We start from the raw sequence: 27,546 nt of genomic DNA, 5'->3' as shown, positions 1-27,546 counted from the left end.
TGAATAATGCCACTCTTGTACATCATGTGCTGAAAGTGTTACTTATTACTACAAATACAACTGAACCAGCCGATCTGTGACTAACTGAAACTTCTCCTAGCCATTAAGGAGTCCTTGTTGGACTGCAGGCTCAGGGAATGGGGAAGAGGATGAGTAAATTTTTAAATAAAGTTTAGTCTTTTCAGTATGAAACTTTAAAAAAAAAACTGGGTGCAGAATCTCATATATGTCATTGTAGTTACCCAGGAAGTGAAGATCAGATCTCTGGTCAAGGCTGTCTGGACAAAAGTGTTCTGGAGACCCCCTTTCAACCAATGAAACACTGGGTATGATGGTTCATGCCTGTCATTACAGTCTGCAGAGATTCTAAATAAATAGGAGAATCCAAGTCCAGGCCAATCCAGTGATAAATTTGACACTATTCACACAATGATGTCTCAATTGGTGGAGGCCTGCCAGGCAAGGGCAAAGCCCTGAGTTCAAACTGCCACAGGTAACCCATTCGCCCCTGGTGAAGTCCTGCAATGTCCCAGGATGCAGAATATATTTCTGTGTTCTGTAATAGAACAAAGCATTATGGAAATGATCAGGAAAAAAAACCAATTTTATCCAAAATATACTGGATAAAACTTTATAGAAAATCTGTAACACAGGAAAAAGATGCATACTTTGCTTTTATTTTTATCAAACCTTCACTCCCTTGATTCTCTGACCTTTGCTTTTGAAGAAGTCGGTAAGATCATAATAGTTCAGTTTTTTTTCTTTTTTTCTGAATTTAAATCACTGTGCTGAAGGACAAGATAGGAACAGTTCTCAGAAAATATACAATGGTATAGAGTCAGCAGACATCATTCTAGAATCAAGAGAGCAAAGGCCTTGTCTGCTCTTAGAACAGATTGTGTGATGGACTTACAGTAACAGGAAGGAAGGAAGGAAGGAAGGAACAGAGGGAGGTAGGGAGGGACAGGGGGAGGGGGAAGAAGCAATGGGAAGAACTAAGGAAGGAATGGTGAGATGAAGGAAGGAAGACAAGGAGAAAAGAGGGAGAGAGACTGGTTAGTTTCTCTTTAATGTGCTAGGATTCATTTTTGGATTCCAAATATGCATAAATACTAGTCAAATACCTTTGCTAATTTCTATTTGCATTGGGAAAGGAGAGTTAACTGTGCCCTGAGAACCATGTGTACAAAAGCAATCCAAATTGCCCAGTATCATTATTTTTCATCCTTTGGTGCCATTAAACTCAGAATCTACCAGATCTCAATAGGGATAAAGTGGATGGATGGGGCCAGAATGCTCACATTTTTGTGCTATCTAATTCTGAAGTGGGCTCAGCTCTTTCTCATTTTACAATTTGCATAACTTTTCCACACATCATTCCACTTCATATCATAAAAGACAACAGGCTTCCACCCGTGACTCTCTCAGTTTTTCTGCATATCTTGCGCTTCCAGAGGGCTACTGGATTGAATGATGTATTTGGGCTCAACCAATGTGTGCCATTTTATAAAAGCACAGGAGATTGGCATGGATGCGTTGTTATTTGATAGGACACTGATGCACTTTGATCACCATGAGTGCGATTTACTCATGGAACTGGGTTTGCAGCCCTTCCTAAGGATGAACAACATACATCCTATTTCTACCATTCCTGCCTGTGGCCAAACTGGGTCTCTGGACCAGGAATATAGAAGAATGACTAGAAGAGAGATTTTAGTCTTCTCATAATTGGACCAAGAGCATGTAAGACATACAGAAAGAACAAGAGAAGCCAGTCTGTTTCTATGTGTATATTTGGGGTACATAGAATAGAGAGAGAAAGGTCAACTACAAAAGTAAACCAGATTAGAGGAGGGATAAATAAGTGCCAGTCACAATTCCATATCCTTCTCTGAGCTGAGTGCCACAGGTCATGCCAACTTGACATTAGCAGAGATCATATTCTATGGGCGACCCATGGTCGTGATACCTCTGCATGGAGAAACGCATGGTTCTGTGTCTGTGAGCACACTTCTGAGTTCAGCTGCAGGAGAGTCTTTGAGCCCCTGTCTCTCTCCATAGTCATTTTTGGAATCTGTTTTACCGCATACAAATACGGGCAGGAAGTGTATGATATGCAAGAGCCTCAGAGTCACCCTGACCAATGGGAAAAGGTGAATTCAGATCCTGGCATCCTCGTGTACCACACAGTGTCAGAGACACCCCGTGATGTCAGCAGCCACACCCCTGCCCGCTACCTTTTACTGTCTCCTCCCTCCCTTGTCTCCCTATTGCTACTTTTCCACTTAGACGTTCAGGATAATCTCTCACGCAAAGTATCTCCAGGGAATGTCTGAGACACAGAGTTTGCCTTGAGGAAAATCAAAGGTGTAACAAAGCAACTTCCCTGATGTGGAGCTGGTTGGAAGGTTAATTTGTATGTCCATGCCATCCTATCCAATGCAAAGAGTAAGACTCAAGCCAGTCTAACTTAACTTCTGCAGGAGAACATGGATGAACTTGGCAAAGGCTACCTATATTTTTATAACAGGTCTCCTGGAATGCATTTTAAAAATTCAGTGAAGCAGTGTAAGGCACCAGTGTCTTACAGTTGTCATCTTAGCTACTCAGGAGGCTGAGATCTGTGGATCCAGATAAAAACCAGCATGGTTAAGAAAGGCTGGGAGACTCTTATCTCCAATTACCCACTAAAAAGCCAGATGTGGAGTTGTGACTAAAGTAATAGAGCACCTGACTTGAGCAGCAAAGCTAAGAGACAGTGTCCTGGCCTTGAAGTGTATGCACATGCGTGCACGGACACACACACACACACACACACACACACACACACACACACACACACACTACAATGAGAATTTGCATATATATACATATATACACGTATATGTACATTTCTGGCAGAAATGCTAGGTATGTGGATATCCTGCGAAGACTTAAACTGAGTTTTCAATTTTATAACTTCATAGTTTTTGGAACTATGGTTATAATCATTCAGATTTATAAACTTTATTTTTTTCTGAACTATAAATATGAAAAGATGTATCTGTCTTACATAATTCATAGAAATCAGAATATACTGTCCTATTGGCTAGTATAACCAATAGTTAAAAGTCTCTAAAGCATAGGGAAAATGCAGCCTCTGATCAAACGAATGTTAACCAGAGAGATCAAACTATTTAGAAATCTCTTTATTCACTGACATTCTGGTAGGAGAGTATTAATCCTACATGTGTGACTCTTCAATTTTCTTGAGCTGCGCTAATTTTATCTACTGTGAGGGAACTCAAGGAAGTTTTCATTTTCATTTTAAAAGCCTAATTGATTGGATGGGCTCACACTGAAATGTATCTTGAAATGTCTTGACCTATATAGTCGAGGTTCTAGTCCTTACGGTTGAGGCAGAAATGAGTATTAGCCTTTAAAATCATGACCTTGTTAAAAAAAATCATTCCTTCAAGCAATGTGCGCTAAAGCGCTATTAGACTGTTCAAGCTGATTATATATACATATATTTTTTCTTTAAATATGCCACTTGTCACGGCTTTAATCCCCATGAGTAAAACTTTACCTCAAGCTTCCTATCTGTGCTGCAGACAGCTATTCCTAGTAGAATATTATCACTAGAAGGGATGGTAGAGTCTTCTTGACTTGCTCCTACCTCCTGAGCAACTCAGAAGTAAAGACAGAAATCTTAAGAAATATATTATTTGCCCTAAGTCCCACTGGGAGCCAAATGAAAGATACATCCAGAAGGCTAGTCATCAGCCCGCCCTTTCCAATGTCTTTCTTTTCAGCATATTCTGTGTAATACTCATCCTTAGAGATCCTGAAATCCTCTTTCTGCCCCACTAATTTCTGTTTTAAACTGAGTTCCAGAAGCAAAACACATACCGGAATAGAAAGCTCTGAAATTAATGTAGCTTACAAAACACGTGTATGGAAGCTTCCTGTGGAGAGGATTTTTATTTTTCTCCCTTTATGACTGACCAATATAATGTTTCCTTGTGAGGTTAAAAAATGCAATCCCAGCAGGGCACTGGTGGCTCAGGCCTGTAATCCTAGCTACTCAGGAGGCATGAGGATCAAGGTTCAAAGCTGGCCCTGGCAGGGAAGTCCATGAGACTCTTATCTCCAATTAATCATCAGAAAAACCAAAGGTGGTGCTGTGGCTTAAAGAGGTAGAGTGATGGCCTTGAGTGAAAAAACTCAGGGACAGCGCCCACACCTGGAATTCAAGCTCCACCACCACCACCAACAACAACAAAAAGAAAGAAAGAAAGAAAGAAAGAAAGAAAGAAAGAAAGAAAGAAAGAAAGAAAGAAAGAAAGAAAGAAAGAAAGAAAGAAAGAAAGAAAGAAGAGAAAAGGAAAAGAAAGAGAACAGACAGACGGGAGGGAGGGAGGGAAGGAAGGAAAGGAAAGGAAGGCAAGGAAGGAAGGAAGGAAAGCTTCGAAGGAAGGAAGGAAGGAAGGAAGGAAGGAAGGAAGGAAGGAAGGAAGGAAGGAAGGAAGAAAGGAAAGGAAAGAAACTCAATCTCATGAAACTGAGACCTCCTATAATAAGAGACCAGGAGTTAAATTTTAGATTTGATGTCTAGCTTCTTCCTAGCATCCAGGTAGAGCCCCTGCTAGCAATGCACATGCTGGAGACAAACCTAACCCTGTATAGTTGCCAATAACTAACCACAATTTCATGTCTCCCAGCACATGTGAAATTCCAGCTATTGGCAGTACCTTTCAGGGCACAGCTTGCTGATTTATGCTCTTTCTTGAATTCTATCACTGTTTCTTTTTGGTTTCCAGTGTGTGTGTGTGTGTGTGTGTGTGTGTGTGTGTGTGTGTGTGTGTGTGTGTGTGTTTGTGTGTGTGTGTGTGTTTATGTGTGTGTGTGTACACACATGTGGAAGCACGTGCAGTGTCCTTTTCCAGTGTGTGCTCTCTGATTCTTCATCCTAGAAAATATCTACTGAAGATAGGTCCTGCTTCTCAGTGATGTATAAGACTGATCTAAGATAAAGTGAATATGTTAAGTAGGAATTAAGGGTAAGGTCCCCCAATAGCTTCAATCTCCCGTGTCTACCAGGGTTGCCAGTGGAAAGGCCTGGCTGCTGCAGCTGTCAATTGTCCATACACTCCATTGTTAGAATTTTCCCACCAGCTGATTTCATCATTCCTTCTTTGTCTCTTAATAAGTTCTCACAAAGTTATACCACTTCCACAGATTGACCTAAGCATCAGTGGCTGATATCAGCTGGAAACATGAAGACCATACATAGGAAAATTGGACAATATTTAGTAACTGAACCATTATATAATGCTAACGGAAGGCCATAACCTATGATCCTGGCAGTACACAGGGAAGAAACCCCTTTTTCATAGTTAAGCAGACTCAAGGAAGTCTTGCAAAACTACCTCTCCCATTCTTCCCTATGAAGAAACTTGAGCTAAGGAGAAAATATGTTGAAAAAATGATTTCTAGGTAATAATGCAAAAGAAGATATCTTTATATCTTCTAAAATTCTTTCAAACTTTTCTTGATTACGTGTCTGATCTTCACAAAAGTATTTTTTCTAAGACAATTATTTTATGTCTTTTAATATACTAAAATGATTGGGTAAAAATGGTCTACCAATTATTTTTAATGTTATGCAACCTTGGCTTCTAAATACTTTATATGGACTTGAAATCTTCAGGGTCCGGTTCTTGAGTAAAACATTTTAACAGAGATACAATCAATGACAAAAAATGTTGGAGAAGCCTCTGTTGTCCTGGGCTCTACTCCTAACTGCACGTGTTTAAACAAACCTGTGCTCCTTGCTGTTGTTTTCCTTGTTTCTCATTACTTCCCACGCTTGACTAAGTTCTTTCCTGATTCCAGTGGTACATATCTAATGTATACTCTGCCAAATAACCCAGTTATGTATAGAAAGAATGTTCCTGACAGCAGTGAATTGATCTCTTGGGACTCCAGTGGACCATCCCTCCCCCCCCCCCCCCGCCCCCATAGCTTTCTCCCACAGTTGCCATTTTGTCTTGATGTCTGTATTTGGATGCATTTTCCCAAGATTTCACTACCCATTCAGCACAGGGTTACATTGGGCAAGGGTGGGTCTCTCTGTCCATGTTCACTCATGTTGACTGAGGGGCGTGTTCGTCTCTCTAGTGGGAGTCCCATATAAGGAATCACTCTGTGAATGCCCTCAGACCCAGTTTCACAATTTTCTTCTCATCCATCCCAGTATCACTAATTCCAAATGTTCACAGATTTCATCGCCCATGGAGAGCTCCAATGGTATAACTATTTTAGACCACTCACTCACAGTTGTCACAAGATGAATACCACTGGGAAGCTGGTGCTTCATAAGTCCTAGAGGAGGTTGAGTCAAGGAAAAGGGAGTGGACAAAAGAGGATGGAGAGAGAACGCTTTTCTGACACCCACTCTACATATGTGAAAATTAAACTAGGAAAGTTGAGGGCATGAGTGGGGTTGGGAGAGATCTGAGAAATGACGAAAGGAGTGACACCAATCAAGATGCCATGAAGACAGAAGCTGACACGTTGAACTGTAACCCCTCTATACAACTACTTAAAGGTAATACAATCAGAATCACCAAAGGAATTCATCATGCCTTGTTTTCTGAATCAAAGATGCTTGTGGATCGATCTAGGTATAATGATGCACATAGAGATTTAAAACAAAGATAACACCTGGAATGAAAGGTTTGGTGTGTGCAGACTATAAATAGATCAGTGATGTCATGATCAAAACTAATGCCACGAACAATGTACAAGTGCATACACTGGTATCTGCTTGCACATACAAGGGTAAGCCAGAGGGATAGCCCCATGTACATCACCGGTGCGTGTTTATGAACTGTAACTATATTGTCACAACCTAAGCCTACTTAGGAAGGCTGGATTTGCAAATCCATTCTGAAAGAGTTTTGTTTCCCTGACACATGCAAGCAGAATTGCAATATTGGCCCCTGACAATGTGTTGTAATCAACCAGCATTTTCACATTGAAGTAAGCAGGAAACTAATGCTTTAACACTTTAATTGAAGAGATTATGAGGAAGCTAATTAATTTATAAAATGTACACAGTGAGTCATCCTGAGCCTATGATTAATTTTGTCTATTTTGTGTTCCATACATGAGCAGCTTTACAAAAAAAAAGTACAAAAACATATAATTAACAGTAGATAATTCTTATCATTCCCTGAGAATTTTTGTTTATACAGTTTTGGCAATCACATGGCAAAGGCTTCATTATTTTTTTCTTGACATTTCCAACAATTTACAAACTTCCATTAATTCCTCTAGGTCTTGTAAACATGTCTTTCCTGCTGTAATAGAATCAGACTTTAACGTTCTTGGAAGAAAGTATTTGGTGTTATTCATTTTAGGACTTCCACTTAACTCATGCTTTAGTTTTAGCGTCTCATTATTTTTTACACTAACTCTAGACTTCCATCTTAATATAAGTCCTCAATAGTTTTCACCTAGAAGTGTATTGAATTAGTCTTTTGTAGATCTAATTTCAAACCTTTCTCTCCAGACTATTTACTTGTTTGTCCTCACACACAAAAAAGTTAATTTATGTCATCCAACATCTACAAATGTGCTGAGCACTCTGTTAGAGGCCAGGGAGAGAAAAAGTGAGCCTAACAGGCAAAAAAAAAATCCCAGACTTCATTTAGAGAACAGTCTAAGTACACGAGACAGCATAAATCAGTGCATTAGGTAACATCTGAGAAAATGATAAATGCTTATCAACAACAACAACGCCAACAACAAAGTGTAGGACAAACAGAACTCAAGTGAGATGATTAAAATTTTAAGCAGGGTTGTCAAGGAGAACAGTAACATGGAGCAAGGAATTGCTGAAATTCTGGAATGATTGATTCAGACAGACAGGGAACAGACAGGATGTGTTTGCAGAACCAAGCATCCAGTGTGTCTGGAAGCAAGGAAAGACCAGAGTGAGCAAGCGAGGGGAATAATGAGGAGAAGCGGGAGACGGAGGGGCACAGAATAGCATCTCAGAGGCCGCTGTGTGATCTGTGGCGGTGGACAGTCCTTCTGGCTTCTGAGAGGGGTGGGAAGGGAGACAGGAGGTGGTTGCGTGGAGATAGGCAAAGGACCATGGAGTTAGAGCCCGGATGGTAGCGGTGGGGCCCGTGAGAGGTGCGGCTGGCTGGCAAAGGTGTGACCTGACCCCAGGCCACTGGGGGAGTGAGCTGGAGAAGCCTGCAACCAGGTGGCAGCCTGCCTGGGTCAGGTAGGTCAGGGCCACCCCCCATCGAGGGACAGCCCCATCTGCATCTCACCATCAACACATCACCCACTAAGGAAACTACATTGCTCTGAACTTTCCACTGGACTGAATTCTTGGGAACATGGAGAAGGTTGGTTTCTCTGACTTTGTTCTGGTTACTGTAGTTTCCAGGCTTAGCAAACAGGATAAGGTGAAAGAAAACATCAAAAAACATCCAAAGTCATCGTCCAACTTTAAGCATTGGTTGAATTTTGGGGGTAGGAGAAAGAAGCTCCGCTTAGAAATGTATGTATGTTTAAATCTATACAAATACAGATATATCTGTTATATATAAAATATACAATAGAATACAACATGGAATCTATTTACTTGGATCGATACATTATATATATATATATATATGTATATATATATATGTACACATACACATATACACAAATGTGTATGTATACTTGCATGTGCACACATACACACATAATCACCATGGGGCTAAATAGCCAAAACGTACTCTCAGTACCTGTTCCCCCATTTTTAAAATCAATTTTATAAAGGGATGACTTTTAATAGTGTATTTTTCTTTAACAGATGTAGAGTTTGCTTGAGTAGATTTATGATCCTTTCCGTGGCTCCCGCAGAGACGTGAGTCAGGGGCTGACTGACTGTCAGAGCACTCTGGGCTTCTGGTAAAGGAAGCTGGATGAAGGTCGCTAGGTATAAGATACTTCCCACTGACAGGAGGGAACCCATGACTGCCTGCCTGTCATCCTGGCTGATCATTTCTTATCTTTTTATGAGAATACCTATCCCACAGCATGCCTGCGAAACCACGAGGCTCTGGGTTGTTTTGTTTCTTTTTTATGGGATTAAATGTAGATGAATGCTGGAGACCAGAGAAGGCAGGGCTCCAGAGAGAACTGGCCGAAGCTGAAGTAAAGAAGGCACCGGAAGGGAGGCCGTGCCCAGGGGTAGCTTGAGCTTTCTGCTTGGGCAATTTGACTTGGAGCCAGGTGCATGATGTGATTTCTACAATTCCGTCTCTGATGGCTGTGAGACAAATCACTACGTGAACCTAGCGTTCCTCCTGTACATGGAAAACTTACTTGTCGAAGCCTGACAGCAACCCCAGAGAGAAAAAAAAATGGGCCTCTAGAATGGAAAGTGACTTAAGCAAGGGTAAACATTCCTTCATCCTACATCTGCCATGAAGCTACGATCTTTAGGGGAGACATTGCACAACAAGCAATCATTGTGGATTCCTCCTTAAAATGATAATCCATTTTGGCATTTGGACAAATAGACAGAGTTGAGATTTAACATATGGCACCATGGAATAGTTTTTGTTTTCACTAAATGCTCTTGACCACAGCATTTTTACTGAAACCCATTTATTGTTTGTTACAACATTAATATTTTATTCCTTAAGCTTATTTTGTTTACCTAAGATTATATATGCATGAAAGTATGAAAAAAATCAAAATGATCTGTAATCTCATTATGGGGGGGGGAAAATAGTGATGAAACTATGACAGCATTTTATGCCTTTTAAACACAGATTTTTTGTAAAGTAGGTATTCTGGCTTTAGGAGGTATGAGATTCTTCAGGTTTTTGTATCCAATAATATTAACTCTGCTTCATGATACTTACAGTTTCCAAATAGATCATCAGGGCATTTGTTTTACCACAGACTTATTTGTGGCTGCTAAAATGCTTTCTTAATTTTCAACATTCAGGTAATCATGTATAAATCTTAGAAAATATATCTAATCACTTCCTCATATTTGTTCATGAAATATTGTGCATATGAATGTTAAAAATGATGGTGTCTAGCTGGGCCTACTAGCACACATATGTAATCCCAGCTACTCAGGGGATGAAGGTAGAAGGATCACAGTTTGAGACTAGTCTTGGCAAAAGCGAAAGAACCTATCTAAAAAATGCAAGCTAAAACTGAAAGGATTGGGGCGTGTCTCACTTGCTAAAGTGCTTGCAACCGTTCAATCCTCAGCACTGTAAACAAAACAAAACAACAACAAAAAAACAGGTTAGAGAAGGCAAGAATAGATCAGGACTTAAGGTCAATGGATGGGACTTTAAAGGCGAATACACTTTCTTATGTTTCTGTTTCTTAGCATTTAGTACGTACCTTCACTAACGTGTGGGAAATCTCTCTGTGCTATTATCACGATAATTCTTCTACTGTTTTGATTGTAATTATTGTATATTTATTATTATGTTCTTGGACAGATCTCAGGATATTCTGCAGCTGACACAGCAAAAGCTGACCTCAGAACACACAGACCTCAGGCAGCACGGACTGGGACATCAGATCTTGTGTACACGCTTTCCTTACATCGCCAATGTCAATATCTACTATGAAAGGCTTACATGTTCCAAACGGATTTTATTCTCTTTAAAAAGCTGTGCAAGAATTGCTGTTTAACAAAGCAGTTTATGAATAAAATGCATCTTGATCATGCCACTCCTTTCAACCCCCTTTGACACACCCCTGCCCTTATTTTTCTGCATTTTGTAGTTCATACGATGAATTATCGATTATATTCTCCCCCCTTCTCTCCTTTTCATTCACCTATTCCTCTCCCCTTACTCCCTGTCTTGCAAGTACTAATTTCCTGGCACGTATTTTGTTGGGCCTTGACTTTGTCTTCTGAGGGATTACGTTAGTTGAGTTCGCCCTAGAATCTACATATTTCATTTAACTCATTTGTAAGCACCTGCAAGCCTCCATCATATTTACTTATAGGTGTAGAGGAAAATCTTTCACTACCACAAACAAGGGAAACCATGCAACCCTTGTGTGGGAATGGCTCACTTCACTTAATACAATTTTTTCTGCATCTTTTCATTTCCTTACATATGGTACAATATCCTTCTTTCTAATGGATGAGTAAAATTCCATTCTGTGTGTGTGTGAGTGTATGTGTGTGTGTGTGTGTGTGTGTGTAACATTTTATTTATCCATTCATTCACTGAGGGGCATCTGGGCTGATTCCGTTTCTTGGCTATGGTGAATAGTGTTGTAATAAACATGGTTGTGCTGCTGGCTTGACTAAAACCTTGTTTGTGATCTGTTGGATAAATGCCCAGGAGTGAAAGTCTCCCTTTCAAGAGAAGATATTCCTCGTCTAGTGATGTGGAACTTGACTGCAATCCCAGCCCTTTGGGAGGCTGAAGCAGGAGGACTGAGAGTCTCAGGCCTGAGGCCAACCTTGGCGATCAAAAAACAAAAAAGAACTAACAAGATGGTTTGGCAAGATCATCTCCAAATAAAGAACAGAAACAAACAAAAATAGCAAGAACTATTCATTCAGGAATTAAAATGACCATCTGAAAATAATGGATCTGCCAACGAGGTTGAGGGTGAGGTCCTGTGCGTTAGTTAAGTACACCTGTGTGCATCTTTGAACTCCATGGGTACAGGTGCCAGATGGACGCACAGAGGTTACACGCCATGTTTATGGATAGAACACACATCCTGTGTAACATCCCATCCTATAGATTTCTTTCTCCTCGTGAAGCTACTGAGTAGGATCACACACAGAGAGATAATTGTATTTGGGTTCCAGTGACCCCTCTGCTTCTCACTACACAGGGCACTCGGGCACTGTGCTCTGCTTTGTCTTCCATTAGTGGAAGATCAGAGAAAATAGGTAAGGGTTTACAGTGCTACACTTGCAGCTGAACATAAGAAAGAAAAGTCTGGCTGCCATTTCCCCTTGTGACTTGTCTCAGATTCCTGTCACATATTTTTTTTTGCAAAGAGCTTTCCACAGTGTGAGTGGAAGCTGTGAAATATTCCCATTAAGTACTTTGGGGAACTGTGAGTCTGTTTTTAGCCTCTCTCTCTCTCTCTCTCTCTCTCTCTCTCTCTCTTTCTCTCTCTCTCTTTCTCTATAAATAAAAAAAGTGGACTTAGTTTAGAAACATTATATATATAATATAATATATATATAATAAACACCACATGATCCTGGCACTTAGATAAAACTCATTAACTTACTATTAGAAAGTTTCTAAATTACTTCCTAGTTTTATTACAAGAGGCAAAAAAAGTTGGCTTAAGGGATAATTAGCTTTTTCATTAAAAAAACAGAAACCATCTTGAAAAAAAGAATTCTTTCTTCAAGGAATGTGGAGTTCAATAGTGAACCCATAATGTTATGAATTCTCAGCTCTCATATCACTTTTAAATATTATATATAGATATCAGAACAAAAGGGAAAAATGCTAGGAAGCGTTCAAAGAAATGGGGGATTTGAATTCATTATGTACTCAATGTACCACCTTTTGTCGCTGACATAAAAAAGATTGCCAGAGGGGTGAAAACCCAGAAAAGACAAGTAATCCACACGAAGCCAGAAAAGGCTCCTGCTATTCCAACACTGTAGGAAACAATGCTTCCTCCACTATTTAGTGTTTTAAGTTGGGAGCACAGGACTGGGACCCTCATGGAGTTTGAAGTTGAGGCATAGATTTCTATGATAACAGTTACAACCATTAACACCTATTTTACGTGAGTCCAGTAATCCTTTGCAAATTGTCTTGTCGTGATTACATTGCATGGGCATTATGCATTAATACGAACTCAAAACTTGGCATGTATAGCTTGTACAGCATTCCATGACCCTTGTGGAGGTTTTTGAACACTTAGCATCGATTAATTGTACAAGTGGGTTTCGTGTTAACATGCCCACCTACGCATCCCATGTACCTCCATCAGACTCCCCCCCACCCCACCGCTCTCCCTAGCCTCCCGCTCTTCCCAAGCCAAGTTCAGCAGGTATTCCCTTTTTACCTGCACAGATGAAGTAGTCATCTTCCTCTCCCAACACACTCATACCAACAGCCCGTCCAGGATCTGCTTCACATTCCCATCATTCATTTCTTAAAGTGTTTCTTAGTTCTTAAAATGGTTTCCTCCTTGGTATTTCACCCTAATCCCTTGTGTACCCTAATTTTCCATACCTCATTAGCTGCTCTGAGCTTCCTCTCATCATGCTCATCCATCCAGGCAATAATGCACTTCAGTATTGTCTACCCTCTAACCTTCTAGTATCTCCAAGAATAGCACAGTACGTGTGTAGATGGATAAAATAAATATATATTATTTAACACATACATATTATCATGTATATATGTATATATACATGTGCATAGGTGTATATACAATACAGACACACACATATGATATATATGTAATGCATACATGCTCCTATCTGTTTATTCATATATCCATCTTTTAGGCCTGAAATGCGTAGCATCTAGAGAATGTCCAGATGTGTGCTGGTCATGAGCAATTACATCAATGCAGCAGAATGTTCTGGATTAGCAACACCGCTTCAGAAATATATAGCTGAAAGCCATAAGGGGAAGTGTGTGGGGCCAGAGGCGAGGTCTGAGGACAGTAAGAGGAGTCCTGAGTGGGGAGCCTGAGGGAGGAGCCCTGAGGGAGGAGCCCTGAGGGAGGAGTCCTGAGTGGAGAGCCCTGAGGGAGGAGCATGGGTACATAAGAGCGCAGCCAAGGCAGCAGTCATGGAGAGATGCCAGGAGCAAACTCATCACCAAACTCAACTCAGCAGACAGTTGTCCAGTTACAGACAAAACAAAATAAAACCGCTGGCAGAAGGAAGATCAACAGACACAAACATAGATGCCCCATTTATACATATTTGTATGAGTCTGCCCGAGTGGACAGTGATCAAGGAAGCAGTGCGGTGATGTGGAGAAGCCAGAAGCCACATGGAAGGGTCAGGGCTGAGGACGTCTTCAGACGACTTTGTGTATTCATAAGAATCTCCTTGAGAAAGATCCCTAAGGCTTAACACGTGGATCCCGCCCTACCCCTCTCTAGACCTCTGTGATTCAATTTCACTGCCTTTAAGGAAGTGTTGCTCACTGACCTGTTCCTGTGTGCTTGCTAATGGGAGGCCGTTGATGGTCCCTGAGGAGGCCTAGGAGGAGGAGGAGAGAGGCTCATGCACAGTCCTGGGAGACCCAAGAAACGGATGCTGGACAAAGCCAATGGACACTATTCGAAGGCCTAGCAGAAGCTTGATAACAAGCATCGATTTCTAACATCATAGTTAACTTTTTACCAAAAAAAGTCCCAAATTAAACCAAACAAATGAACAAACATCCCCTCTGAAAGCCTAACATGCAGTTTACAAGCTAAGTAGTATCATTTATTTGGCGTATACCAAAAAGAGACAGAGAGAGAAACAACACAAGGGACACATAGCTGCTACCACACCCATAGTTTAATGACAGCTTGGGGACTGGGTGCCAGGTCTTAGTCAGCATGCACGCTCCTATTAGACTTTTACAGGATTGAATGATGAACAGGGCAACTGGGGGAAGAGGGTTGGAAATGAACTTGGTCCATCAAGTTTTTGACACCGGAAGAGTGGAACAACACAGGCAGTAGGTAGAGGGTGGTGGACCAGGCAAGCTGAACTTCAAAACCACTTCACACTTCCAGAGAAAGTCCATGCAACTCAACAAGAAATGTACTACCTTGCATATGTAACTGTAACCCCTCTATTCATCTCCATGACAATACAATTAAATTTAAAGAAAAGATCACATGTCAAAGGTCAAGGGGATGACTCTTTTTTGGGGTGGGGGTCGGTTGTGGGGCTTGAACTCTGGGCCTCGGCATTGTCTCTGGGCTCTTCAGCTCAAGGCTAGCACTCTACCACCTGAGCCACAGCGCCACTTCTGGTTTTCTGGTGGTTTATTAGAGATAAGAGTCTCATAGACTTTCCTGCCTGTGCTGGCTTTGAACCTCAATCTTCAGATGTCAGCCTCCTGAGTAGCTGACAGGCATGAGCCACCAGCGCCCAGTAAGGGGATGACTCTGAGCCATTGTCTGATGTGTCCAAATATAGAACCTTGAAGGAGATAAGGCTTTGCCAACCATGGCTGGAATCTCCATTACTGGTCAGACTTACATTGTCCTCCATGTTTCTTCTGCTCTTGTTAGTCTGATCAGAGTGGCTTTATTTATTTTTTTATTTGTCACAGAGAGACAAAGGCACACAGGAGTCTTGTGACTTCTCCTTTGCTCTGGGCCTCAGTTATTTTCTGCTCTTATTTACCCTATCTCCTCTTCTCGCTCATTCATGTGAGGTTTTCACCAGGACCCCTCATGAAAGGGCAAAGAATGAATAGAACATTCTCAGCACCATGTGATTTGAACGTGCCTGACTCTGGCTTTTTGGATCTGCAAAACATCCTTCTAGAAAGTCAGGTTTTCCTACCTCCCTCCTCCTCCTGCGCGCTCCCCTCCCCCCAGACTGAAAGACACAGCAGGGAAGAGGTAGGCAAGGCATTGGGCCTGGCAAAGCTTTTCCTGAGTGTTTGTTTCATGGCTTCGATGACCTGTAGCTGCAGGTTGAGAAAATCTGTTATACTAGCTATACCTCTGGTGCTTTAAAGTCATTTGTTTGGTAAGCTATAGCATTACATTAAAAAAGAAAAAGAAGCTGGAAACGAGAGAGAAAAATTAAGCAAATGGACACATTTAGCCCATTTAAATAAATCTTTTGGTTCTTTTACCCTTAAATCCACCCAGATTTACAATCAAGTGTTGATAATTGCTAGAAATAGTCACGAATTTTACAGAATAATTGGCCCTATTTTAAGACCCTCTTTAGAGTGTATACTATATAGTGTGGTTATAAAGTAATAAAATAGATTTTTTGCACATTGTTTCCGGAATTTGTTCTCATTATATCTTGTCACACATTGGGTGTTTTGTGAGCATAGACTACATTTTATACCTTGAAGTTCTTTTATAGTTTGTAGAAGTTACAAAATAATAGAATTAATTGCTTTGAATTTAGTCATTTTGTGCTGGGCAAATATTGATTTCTTTCCCAACACCTTTAATTTCTAATGGAGCTTGAAATTAACTTTAGATTTTAATTCTATTTTATTCTGGGTTTGTACATCAAGGCCATTAATAATGTTGGGAGAGTGCTGAGAGAGGTGTTTCTGAGCCAGAAGCTCAGGGTGAGCTCTGCAGCCCTAGACTTCTATTCTGTCTATTCACAGGATGGAAGGTGTGAGACTGTATGTATATCTTTGCAGTGTTTTCATGAATAAATAATGAAGCCGGTGGGCATTTGCTTAAGGTTGCATCATATGTGTGATCTGTATATATATATATATATATATATATATATATATGCATATTTAATTACGATAAGCAAAAATGGCCCAGGCACTGATTCCCACTAACCAAATAGACCTGGGATATCAGCTTTGCTATTTTTCTTGTTAAGAAAAAGACAAATTATGTACTTATAAGATAGCATGTGTTATAGGTAGTAGAGAGATAAAGATTCCATACAAATGTATGTTAGATTAGTGTAATTATAATGTGAGTTTAAACTGCACTATTTTAGTGATGTTAAGTAAATTTCTGAGGTTGCAAAACTTTCTTAATCTTGTATTTATTTTTGTGTCAGCACCAGGGCTTGAACTCATGGTTTGGATGCTGTCCTTCAGCATTTTTGCTCAAGGCTGGTGCTCTACCACTTGAGCCATAGCTCCATTTCTGGCTTTTTGATAGTTATTTGGAGATAAGAATCTCCAGACTTTCCTGCCTGAGTTGACTTTGAATTTCGATCCTCAGATCTCAGCCTCCTGAGCAGCTAAGATTATGGGCATGAGCAGCTGGCATCCTGCTGCTTTCTTAATTATTTTATATTGACTTTATAAAACAAGGTGATTGTAATTAATTACTTCAGAACTGCTTCGGAGCCTTTGTTTTTACATCTCGAGGGAACTAAGTGCCCCTCTGGATTTTCAGAGCTTTCTTAACGTTTCTCCCATAGCAGCTGCTGTGGGGTAGTGGGTGCCTGTGGGGATTTCTGGGAACTGTGTCTCCTGTTCCTCTACTAGGCTCGTCAATATTTGACTGACTTAGCTGGTCCACTGCCCTGTGTCCTGACTCGGGAATTTCTGGTGCTCTTAGAGTTGAAAGAATTTACGCTAAAAGGAAGGCAGAACAGGAGGACCCAGATTCCACAAGGGAGACAGCAAATGGCTCAAAATCGACTCATGAACTTTGAACTTCCATTTTATTAAATCTGTAAGTTGGACTATTAAGATCTTCCTTCCTCAGCTACAGCTTTTGTTGACTTCTGTTTTTTGTATAAAGGAGTTTAGTTATGATGTTATATTATAAAATAATGTGCTGAATCATATTCACCTCTTGCGTTTGTCTTTCTTAATCCCAGTATTGTCCTTCCCTCTCTTTCTCACTAAGGTTTGATATGGATTTCATTACAACCTTTACTTATCTCACATAATACACATTGATATTCCCCTCTACACCCTTTGGTCCCCTCTCAAACAGTCCACTGTGTGTGGGTTTATGTGCATGCTTCTTCATTTTAAATTCCAATTCTAGCTATTTTTCTGCAATGAAAACAATTTCATTTTTTTACAGATTAATATCCCATTGTATGACTACTATCTGTCTGTCTATCTATCTATCTGTCTGTCTATCTATCTATCTATCAATCATCTATCTCATTTTTTTATTCACTCATCAATTGATGAATAAAGTAAGTGTGGAAGTATACACTGTATGTGATGTTACTTTCCTTTGAATATATGCCCAGGATTATGTGGTAGTTTTATGTTTAGATTTTGCAGAACCTTCCAGTTGATTCTCTCCACTCTGATTTCTGTTGGGGATGTCACCTCACATTCCCATCAACAGCCTTACATGGAATTTTGAAGAAAATAAACTCAATACCCACATAACCCTCTCTGTTCCTGTCAATGTCTTCCAACCTACAGTGATGGTTCAAAATTGAAAAGTTAGTCATTAATGATTTATTCTTAGGTTTTTGTTTTAAAAAATTGAGAATCATTGTAAGGCTCAACACAATATTCTGGGAGAGAAAGCTGTGAATGACATAAACAACAACAACTAAGCATGTAAATGCCAGAGACATCATCCAGATAATAGGTGTTGCTGGAAAATTTCGTTCTAAAAGAAAATTATGTTTTAAAATTTTCAAAGGCATTTTAAAAAGTTAAAAAGTTAACTGTTAGTTTGAGTGATGGGAAGAAAGGATGTCAACTGTTCATTCAGAGAAAAAGCTTGTGGCCAAAGAGGGGGAAGAGAGAGTTCAGAGGGGAGACTGGGGCTGGCATGAGCAAAGGCCCCAGGGCCAGGGAAAGCCAGGGCAGGACGGCACGTGGTCATGAGCAGATGACAGCACGCCAAAAAGCCTCCTGATCACCTGAGCCTCACCAGCAGCTGTATATGGAAACAAGATATTTTTAAATGCAATTGGTTAACATGGATGAATTCCAGATTAATGTGGGCTCTAAATTCAATGATTAGTGTCTTTATAGAAGAAAGAAGAGAGGGAAGGAGAGAAGGAGAGAGAGAAAGAGAGAAACAGGGTAAGAGAGAGGGAGAGAGGAAGAGAAAGTGAGGGAAAAAGAGAGGGAGAGAGAGGGAGGGAGAGAAAAAGAGAGAGGGAGAGAGAGAGAAGGATGGAGAAAGGGAATCAACATAGGCAGGAGACAACAAGGCCTCATGCAACGGGAAGTAGAAATTAGGGTGATATGTGTGAGGGTCAAGGGGCCCTAGAAACACTCAGCCACATGCAGGAGCTAGAAGATTAAAAGCAGGAAAGGAAGTTTGCCAGGAGCTAGAAGAGAAAAGGCAGGAAAGGAAGTTTGCCTAGAGCCTTCAGAGGAAGCGTGACCTTGCCAGCACCCTGACTTCAGCTTTTCAACCCCTGTAAGAGGTCCTATTTCTTTTGTTTAACCTATAAAATTTGGTCCTTAGTTACGTCTTCCGTCTTCCCCGGAAATGTAAAACCCAAGTGTCTCGTCCCTTGGAATCATTAAGAAGCAGCTCGGTGTACCTCCCTCCCCCTTGTCTTCTCTTCCCCTTTGTGGCCTGAATCCAGTCCTCAACATTCCCGACTTTCCATGCTACTTCCGGTGTCTTTAAGCTTCGCTGAGATATGATTGACAAAGTTGTATATTTAAGTATATGATGAGACAGCTTTACATATAATATATTATCAAGTGATTACTACAATCAAGATAATACGTCTATCCTCTCACATAATTACCGTGTTTTGCATGTGAGAACACTTCAGATGTGCTCTTCCAGCAAACCTCAAGTATGCAGTACCCCATTGTTCACGGCAGACAGCGTGCGGAGCATTTAATTCTCAAACTTACTTCTCTTACGAGTGAAACTTTGCACCCTTGGATCACTGCTCCACATTCTCTTTTGCCCAACTTCCAGCCGCCGCCATCATTCTACTCTTGGTTTCTGCTGAATGTGACTTCTGTTTATTTTCACGTTATCTAGATCACTGATAACACACAGTGTTTGTCTTTCCCTGTGTGATTCATTTCACTTATCGAAATGTCATCTAGGTCCAGCCATGATCTCATAAATGTCAGGGTTTCCATTCCCCATCTCTGTGTATGTATAAAATAATCTCTTTTTCCATCAACTAACATGTTGCTTATATATTTTGGCTATTGTAACTAATGCTACAATAAAGAAAGTGTAGAGTTTTTTTTTTAGAGATATATTGACTTCAATGAGATGCCATGCAGACTTCCTTTCCTAGTGGCTAGATCATACAGTCATTTTATTTCTATTTGAAAATCTTAGAATGTTTCCATAATGGCTATCCCAACTTACATGACCGCTGGCAAGATTTAGGAGTTTCTTTTCCCTTATGTCCACAACCATCCTCAACAGTTTTGTTTTGCTTTGGTAATAGTCATCTTAAAAGGTCTGAAATAATACCTCATTGTGGCTTTGATTTGCATTCTTTGGACATGAGTAATGCAGATTTCCAGGTGTCTCTTTGTCATTTGTTTATCTTCTTGGGAAAATGTCTATTGAAATCCCTTACTCCTCTCCCACCCCTCAATTTTAAGTTTCTGGTGTTTTTGTCGAGGTGAATGAGTCTTTATGTATCTTAAGCATTATATCCTTATGAGACAATATGGTTTGAAACTCTTTTCAGCCTTTTATAGTTCTCTTTTCATTTTGTTGATTATTTCCTCCGCTGGAGAAAAGCTTTGTGGCTTGATGTAGTATTACTTGTTCATTTTCATTTGTGTTGCCTGTGTCTTTGTGGTTATAGCTAAAGAAACAAAAACATTGTCAAGGGCTGGGAAGGTGGCTCAGTGGTAGAGCGCTTGCCTTGCATACCTGAGGCCCTGGGTTCGATTCCTCAGCACCACATAAGCAGAAGGAAAAAAGCCAGAAGTGGCGCTGTGGCTCAAGTGGTAGAGCACTAGCCTTGAGCTGAAGAGCTGAGGGACAGCGCCTAGGCCCAGAGTTCAGGACCCATGACCGGACCCCAAAAAAACCACAAACATTGTCAAGCCAATGTCAGGAAGTTTTCCTCCATGACTTCTTCTAAGAAGTCATTGTTTCAGACCTAACATTTAAAGTCTTTACTCCATCTTATTATATATATATATATATATATATGTATATATATATATTATATTTTACTCCATTTTATTATATATATACTTATTATATTAACTATAAATTATTTTATTATTATATTTTAATACTAGAGATCAAACCAAGTGCCTTAGACCTGTCAGGCAAACCTGCTACCACTGGCTGTACTCTCAGTTGTATTTTGAGGCAATTTTAGTGGATTTTCAGTATTCCAGCACTATTTATAGAAAAATACCCATTCCTCGGTTTTGCACTCACATGCCCTTGTCAAACATTTGTTAATCATATACTCATGGATTTATGTTATATTTCTTTTGTTCTAGCAATTTGGGTTTTTGCAGTAATAGCCACACTGCTTTGATGAATATATCTTTGCAGTATAGTTTTAAATAAAGTAGTATTCTTATGTTTCCTCTAGTTTTTTCAAGAATGCTCCGTCTAATCATGACCCACACAAACGTTAGAATCGTTCTAGTCTGTTTCTGTGGAGAATGGCATGGGGATTGGGTAGGCGTTGCATCGAATCCAGGGATTACTATAGGTAGTAAGGGAATTTTAACAGTATTAATATGTTAAATCCAAGAGATAGGAAAATCGTTCCATGGTGTTTTTGTCATTTTCAGTTTCTGTCATTAATGCTTTCTAGTTTCAGTGTTAAGGCTCTCACCTGCTTGGTTAAATCAGTGGGGTTTTTTTTTTACATGATCTTTAAGTAGTTGTATATAGGAGCTGCCATTTAACGAAGCAGATTATAAATATACTACATCTTGATCAATGTCACACCTTTTAATATTCACATCCATCCCTCCCAACCCACTTCTTCACACACTTCTCTTAGTTTTGCAGGCTGTACATCGAATTCTTCACTGCATTCTCACTCTCCTCCCATTTAGTGCTTTTATAAATACTATTGTAAATGGGGCTGTCCTTTTTAAATTTTTCTGTTTTTCTCATTATGATAAAGTTAATGTTCAGAGGGGTTACAGTTACCTAAGTCAGGTAACGAATATATTTCTTTTTGGACAATGTCATCCCTTTGCTTGCAGGATTGTTTTTTTGATATTACTTTCGTGTTACTCTATGTACTGATTTTTTTTTATGTTGCCTTTGGTATCCAAAGACTTGACTACACTCATTTTCCAGTTCTAACAACTTTTGTTGAAGTCTTTAGGATTTTCTCTACATAAGATGGTGTTATCTTAAAGAGAGACAGTTGACTTCCCTCTTTATGATTTGGATGCCTTGTAACTCTTCTGGCCACGATTTCCAGGATTACGTGAACAGGTTGAGAGAGGGCATCCTTGTCTTACAGTTTTCAGCTTTCACTGTTCAGGATGACATTGCACATGCACATGTCACATATGAACTGTTGTACACTGAAGTTATATTCTTCTAGTCCTAAGTTATCAAGTCATTTTTTCCCCCAATAGTGAAAAGATGCCAATTTTAATGCCTGTTTTTCTGCCTATGTTGAAATGATCATCTAATTTTTATCCTTCATCTGCTAACAGGCTACACCATATCCATTGATTTTCATAGGTGGAAACATTCTCCATCCCCAGGGGTTAGCTTCTCTTGCTGCCGGTGTAGGCTGCTTTTAGTGTGCCATTGAATTAAATTTGCTAGCATGTCATTGAAGATATTTGCATATCTTATGCTTATCAAGGACACTGACCTGTAATTTTCTTTTCTTGTACTGTCCTTGTATGATTTTTGATATTAGGACAAAGCTAAAATGAATTTCTAAATATCATGATCTTTTCTCTACGAAAAATCTAGCACAATGAAAGTCATTGGTACACCAAAACCAGGGATAATATCAAAAGAAAGGTAAGTTATCCTTTGATAAAGATACACACATGATTTTGTGATGCTGAAAACTTCCATTATGTAGGAGACTAGATCATAAACGTATCTTTTTGTTGTTGGAGAGGTGCAGAATATACAGAAAGCAATCATAGCTAATTCCTCAAAGTATTTATCCAATACTTAACCAAATTCAGAGCAATAAGATAAACACTTCTGTTCAAAGATTAATAAAAAGTCATGTTCAATGCCCTGAATTGTGACAATGGTTAAAGAACATACTTCAATGTGATTTGGATTCAGGCAACATAGCTAGGCAGTTGCATGAAGTACACCACAAAAAGTGTGTATTAAATGACACAATTTTCATTTGACAATCTAATGTAAAGGCTGTCAATATGTCTGGTGATATATAAGGAGCTTGACTGGTCTATTTTCACTAATATTTTCAATACAAGAATATCTATGCCTTTGTCTTTGATCAGATTTAATAGCTGATTTATGATCACTCTCATTGTTTCTCATGCATGGAGTGCCTTTCTTCGTAAGAGAGAAAAGATTAAATGCCATAGCTTTTAATTTATAACTTCAATTTTTTATTGGTAAACTATTCTCAAAGAGACATCCATCACTCCTCATTGCCATTCTTAAAAAAATCTTACTCAAGTTTACTGAGAAAAAATACTATTCTTTTAACTTCATTTATAAAATACTTATTGATGGGAAGCATATACTCAAGTTTAGATTAGGCAGCACACTTACTTTAACAATAAATACTTTTCTACTTGCTTTAAACCACATCTCCATGATGCCTGTGGCCTTGTGAAATATATAGATCATTCTCTGTTTGTTCATAAGTCATATTGGGGAAGGCAACAGCCTAGCAATTCACACTCACTTGGCCTTGTAATTCAAAGTTTAAACTACCTTTCTATATCTCCTCACCTGTAATACCAACTCTTTTTCTGTAGTCTCTCTTCCCATGTATTTATTTATTCATTTAAAATGGTTTAAGGTAAAGGTGCTGTACAGAGGGTGACAGTTACGTAAGTCAGATAATGAGTGCATTTCTTGTCACACAGTGTCCCTCCCTCCCTTGTTTTCTCTGGCTCTCTCTCCCTCCTGACTCCCCTCTCCACCAAGTTGTAAAGTTCATTTCCAACATAGTGTCTAGTGGGTATCACTGTTGAAGTTTCAGTTCAACCTGTCAGCTTATGAATTCACTGCATCTTGACTGGTGTCGCCCCTTTCAACAGTCCCCCCCATCTCTGCCGACTACACCCACCCATCCCCTTCATTTACTTAGTGGGAATGATGGTGGGGCGCGAGGAAGTGGGGAACAGTGCCTTAACCATGTTCTTGTCACCAGGGCCTCTTCTGTCATTGTTGAAGGGAGGGCTCACCTTCTCTCCTTTCATGCAACGCCCCATTTCTGGAAGCATCCTTTGTGATTTTTGATAGAAAAGTGGTGTGGAAACACACACTTGGGAAGAGAACCACGATAGAGCTCCTGGAAAGAAGACCATCAGAATTCGACACTGCGACGGGTCAGCTTAGTTTCAAGGCATCATCTCTGACCTTAATACACAAGAATCTCAAGAAGCATTGTACAGTCTCTGTTAAATTAGGCCTCTTCAATGTGTGGATATTTACGTGTATTTTTTGAGTCTCTGGACAACAGGCTCATCACAACAACATATTCAAGTTCTACTTTTTGACTTTTTGAGAAGTAAAGGGTTTCTCAAATTTCAAGTATTATTTTTCCCCACTGGGTTTCCTAATTAAGAAAACAAAACAAAAACATAGTCTTCTTAAACTAATAAATAGGAAGACTGCTGGAATCCAAGTGATCCCAGCATGAAAATTACAGTGTGCATAGATTAAATGGGGTTCTTTTCTTTTCCCACTTGTGATATTGACGTTAATCAAGTGTCAATGTGAACCCATTCCTTGGATAAGTATCCACATGGGGTAGAATTTAAGACTTTTATTCATTTATCTCCTCTTAAGAGAAGTGGCACATGGGGCAGCTGGGGTGATTGTAATGTGCAGTGAAAAATGAAATCCTAATTCAAAGTCCCTTCTAATTCTTTTTGCTAGACTATGGCTTTGAACTCACCCACTTTGAGTATATTTAAAGGCTTTCCCTCTCTACCCTCTTTGTATAAGGGATATTTTCCATTATTCAACATTGTTCCTTGATTGTGGATAGCAAGTCAAATGATGTTCAATGAACTTCCACCCTCTTTCTGCCCCGTGAATCAACTAGCATCATCCTTCTTATATGTTTTAAATCTCAAGCCTTATTGTGGCTGCAGAAGTGACACTCAAGCTAAGTGGTCTCTTTCAGTGGAGTTGTGGCAGTGATGTTGAGATTGAGCCATGATGCTGAGATTGTAGAGGAGGGTTGAGTTGTAGAGGATGGTTGAGTCGCATATGCCCTGAGATGCATGGCAGTAGTCATAGCAGTATCATTAACAATGATGAGGAGAGGGCTCCTTGTCCTGCATCCCTTACTTATCGCTGATTCGGTTTTCCTCCACTTCTTCATCTTCTTCCATACCTTTGGGATAATGACATTTGGCTCTTTGGCACCGTGGTCAGTTAACAAGATTTTAGGTCAAATTTTCCTGTCAGGTGCACTGGGTGCACAGATTCCCCTATGAGTAACAGGCAGCTCACATTGCTGCCTGAATTTCCTCTCTCCCTTCCTTTAGGGCATCCAGTAAACGTGCAATTACTAGACTTCTCTTTGTGTGAGAGAGTGTGCTCATGATTGAGAATCTCACCCTAGTGCAAGGGCAGGACACTTTATCGAACTGCCCAGATTCAATTTTTCTTCATTCAGGATGACTACATCTATGTCATTCAGGCCATAGCGAAGCCTTACTATGCCAGCATTTTCTGAATTGTGATAGGTTTTCCATTGGATTTCTGAATATTCTCTCAGTGGTATCACTCAGAGGCAGATTGCCATATGGTAGAAAACACACAGGAGCACTTCTAAAGCTTGGCATTCTTTTGCTGTCCTATGGGTGGAGAGAATCTTCTTCTCCCTGGCCAAACTGCTAGAGGTGATTCATTATCTAGTCCAAGTGGATGGCTCGCTTGGCTGGATGTAGTGTAGAGAAAATGGATCACATGATTTGACAAACAAGGCACATTTAATTGATATCGTAACAGGCCCAGATAATGGCAGAGAGCATCATTAGGATATTTTGATGACCGCTAATGAGCAATGACAGCAATTTTGTAGGTACCAGTGTTGCTTGGTACTTGGTGTTTGCATCTGTGGTAACAAGAAAAGTCTTTGAGGGGCTGGGAAGTTGGCTCAGTGGTAGAGCGCTTGCCTTGCATGCATGAGGCCCTGGGTTCGATTCCTCAGCACCACATAAGCAAATAGAAAAAAGCCGGAAGTGGTGCTGTAGCCCAAGTGGTAGGGCACTAGCCTTGAGCTGAAGAGCTGAGGGACAGTGCTCAGGCCCAGAGTTCAGGCCCCACAACAGGACCAAAAAAAAAAACAAAAAGAAAAGTCTTTGAAGAGTAGGGGATGGCATATTTTGGTTCTGTTGTAAAACTGGGACAAAATTAGATGATGAGATCAAGGGACAACAAGACATTGGATCATTTTACTTGAAATTACATTTTTTAAATTAACTCCATAACCACATACAATGTTGACTTACTACTTTAAAAGACTTTCCGGTAAAATGTTTCATCAAAACTTGAAAGAAGTTAGTCCTAACGAAGTAAATGATCAAACCTTTGTTTTTTTCCTGAAAACTTCTGCACTCTTTACAGGCAATTTTGCTTCTTGATTATGATCATTATGTTCATGGAAGGCAACTGGGGATATGTTATGTAGATAGGTATAATATTTCAACTCAGATTCCAGTAATCCAAATTGTACTTTCTCAGTGTATTTTTGTAGGGAAGGAGTAGAAAGGAGCAAGGACAGCTTGAAGTAGTAACAATAACATGAATAGAAAAAGGGTTTTTGTCCACAATCTCGTTAAAAAAAAATCTTTCTTATAAAGAAGGAAGCAGTAATACATGCTTTAGGTTTTCTTCATTCGAATGGTTCCAAGTCATGGTCTTCATTATTGATATATTGTTTTTCATTCTTGACAAACAAATCCTGGTGTCTTCATTTCAAGCAGTAGAAATGTGACACGCTTGAGTCCTCTTGTTGAGACAGATTCCAAGAGAAGGAGCTTCTCCTGCTAGATTGACCTTAACCATCACAAAATAATCTCAAAATTAGCTTTCATTACCTACACTATGAACTTAAACTATAAGCTAAAGAAACTTATGTATGTCAAAAATATTCCCCTTCTTTTCAGAAATAATGGAGTCACCTCCATTGTAGAAAAACTTTAATGTTACTTGTATTTATATTTCTTTCTTTAGTAAAAGTTGGTGATGAGAAATGACAGCCAAGGTCATAGCTTGATACCACAATATCAAAATAGCACTAGCCTTTCATTAAATTACTGTCTACCTTTGTACCCTGGTGATCCTTTGGGCAATCCAATTTTCTCACAGTGTAGTACAGAAAGCACCTTACACATTTCCCCAAATTCTCTTTTCACTATTCTTTTGTCATTATTTATAATGAAACAGGCCAGGCTCCAGTGGTTTACGCCTGTAATCCTAGCTACTCAGGAGGCTGGCAACTGAGGGTGGTGGTTGGTAAGACAGCCTGGCAGGAAAGTCTGGGACACGCCTATCTTCAATTAACATCGAAGTGTTGAAAGTGGGGTTGTGGTGTAAGTGGTAATAAACCAGACTTGAAAGCAAAAACTAAGAGACAATGCCTAGTCCCTGAGTTCAAGCATCATATATACTCTTAAGCACATGCGTATGTGCGTATGCATGTGTGTATGCACACACAAATAAAATAATGAAACAGGGCAACAGTGTGTGGGGACACTAGCTGTACAAAAATAATGTGGAGTTGCA

At 39.8% G+C, this 27,546-nt stretch overlaps 1 protein-coding gene and 1 pseudogene across 1 annotated transcript in view; both read right to left on the bottom strand.

Moving 5' to 3' along the window:
* Nucleotides 1-27,546, bottom strand: part of Cntnap2 (contactin associated protein 2) — a 1,675,080-nt gene that overhangs the window by 635,288 nt on the left and 1,012,246 nt on the right. The window lies entirely within an intron of this gene.
* Nucleotides 23,891-24,009, bottom strand: LOC122106005 (annotated as a pseudogene).

The sequence above is a fragment of the Dipodomys spectabilis genome, unplaced genomic scaffold (genome assembly GCF_019054845.1).
Source record: "Dipodomys spectabilis isolate Male_0828 unplaced genomic scaffold, ASM1905484v1 ptg000034l, whole genome shotgun sequence".
NCBI lineage: Eukaryota > Metazoa > Chordata > Mammalia > Rodentia > Heteromyidae > Dipodomys > Dipodomys spectabilis.
The sequence above is the reverse complement of the archived record's forward strand: the minus strand, read 5'-3'. Positions and strand labels throughout refer to the sequence as shown.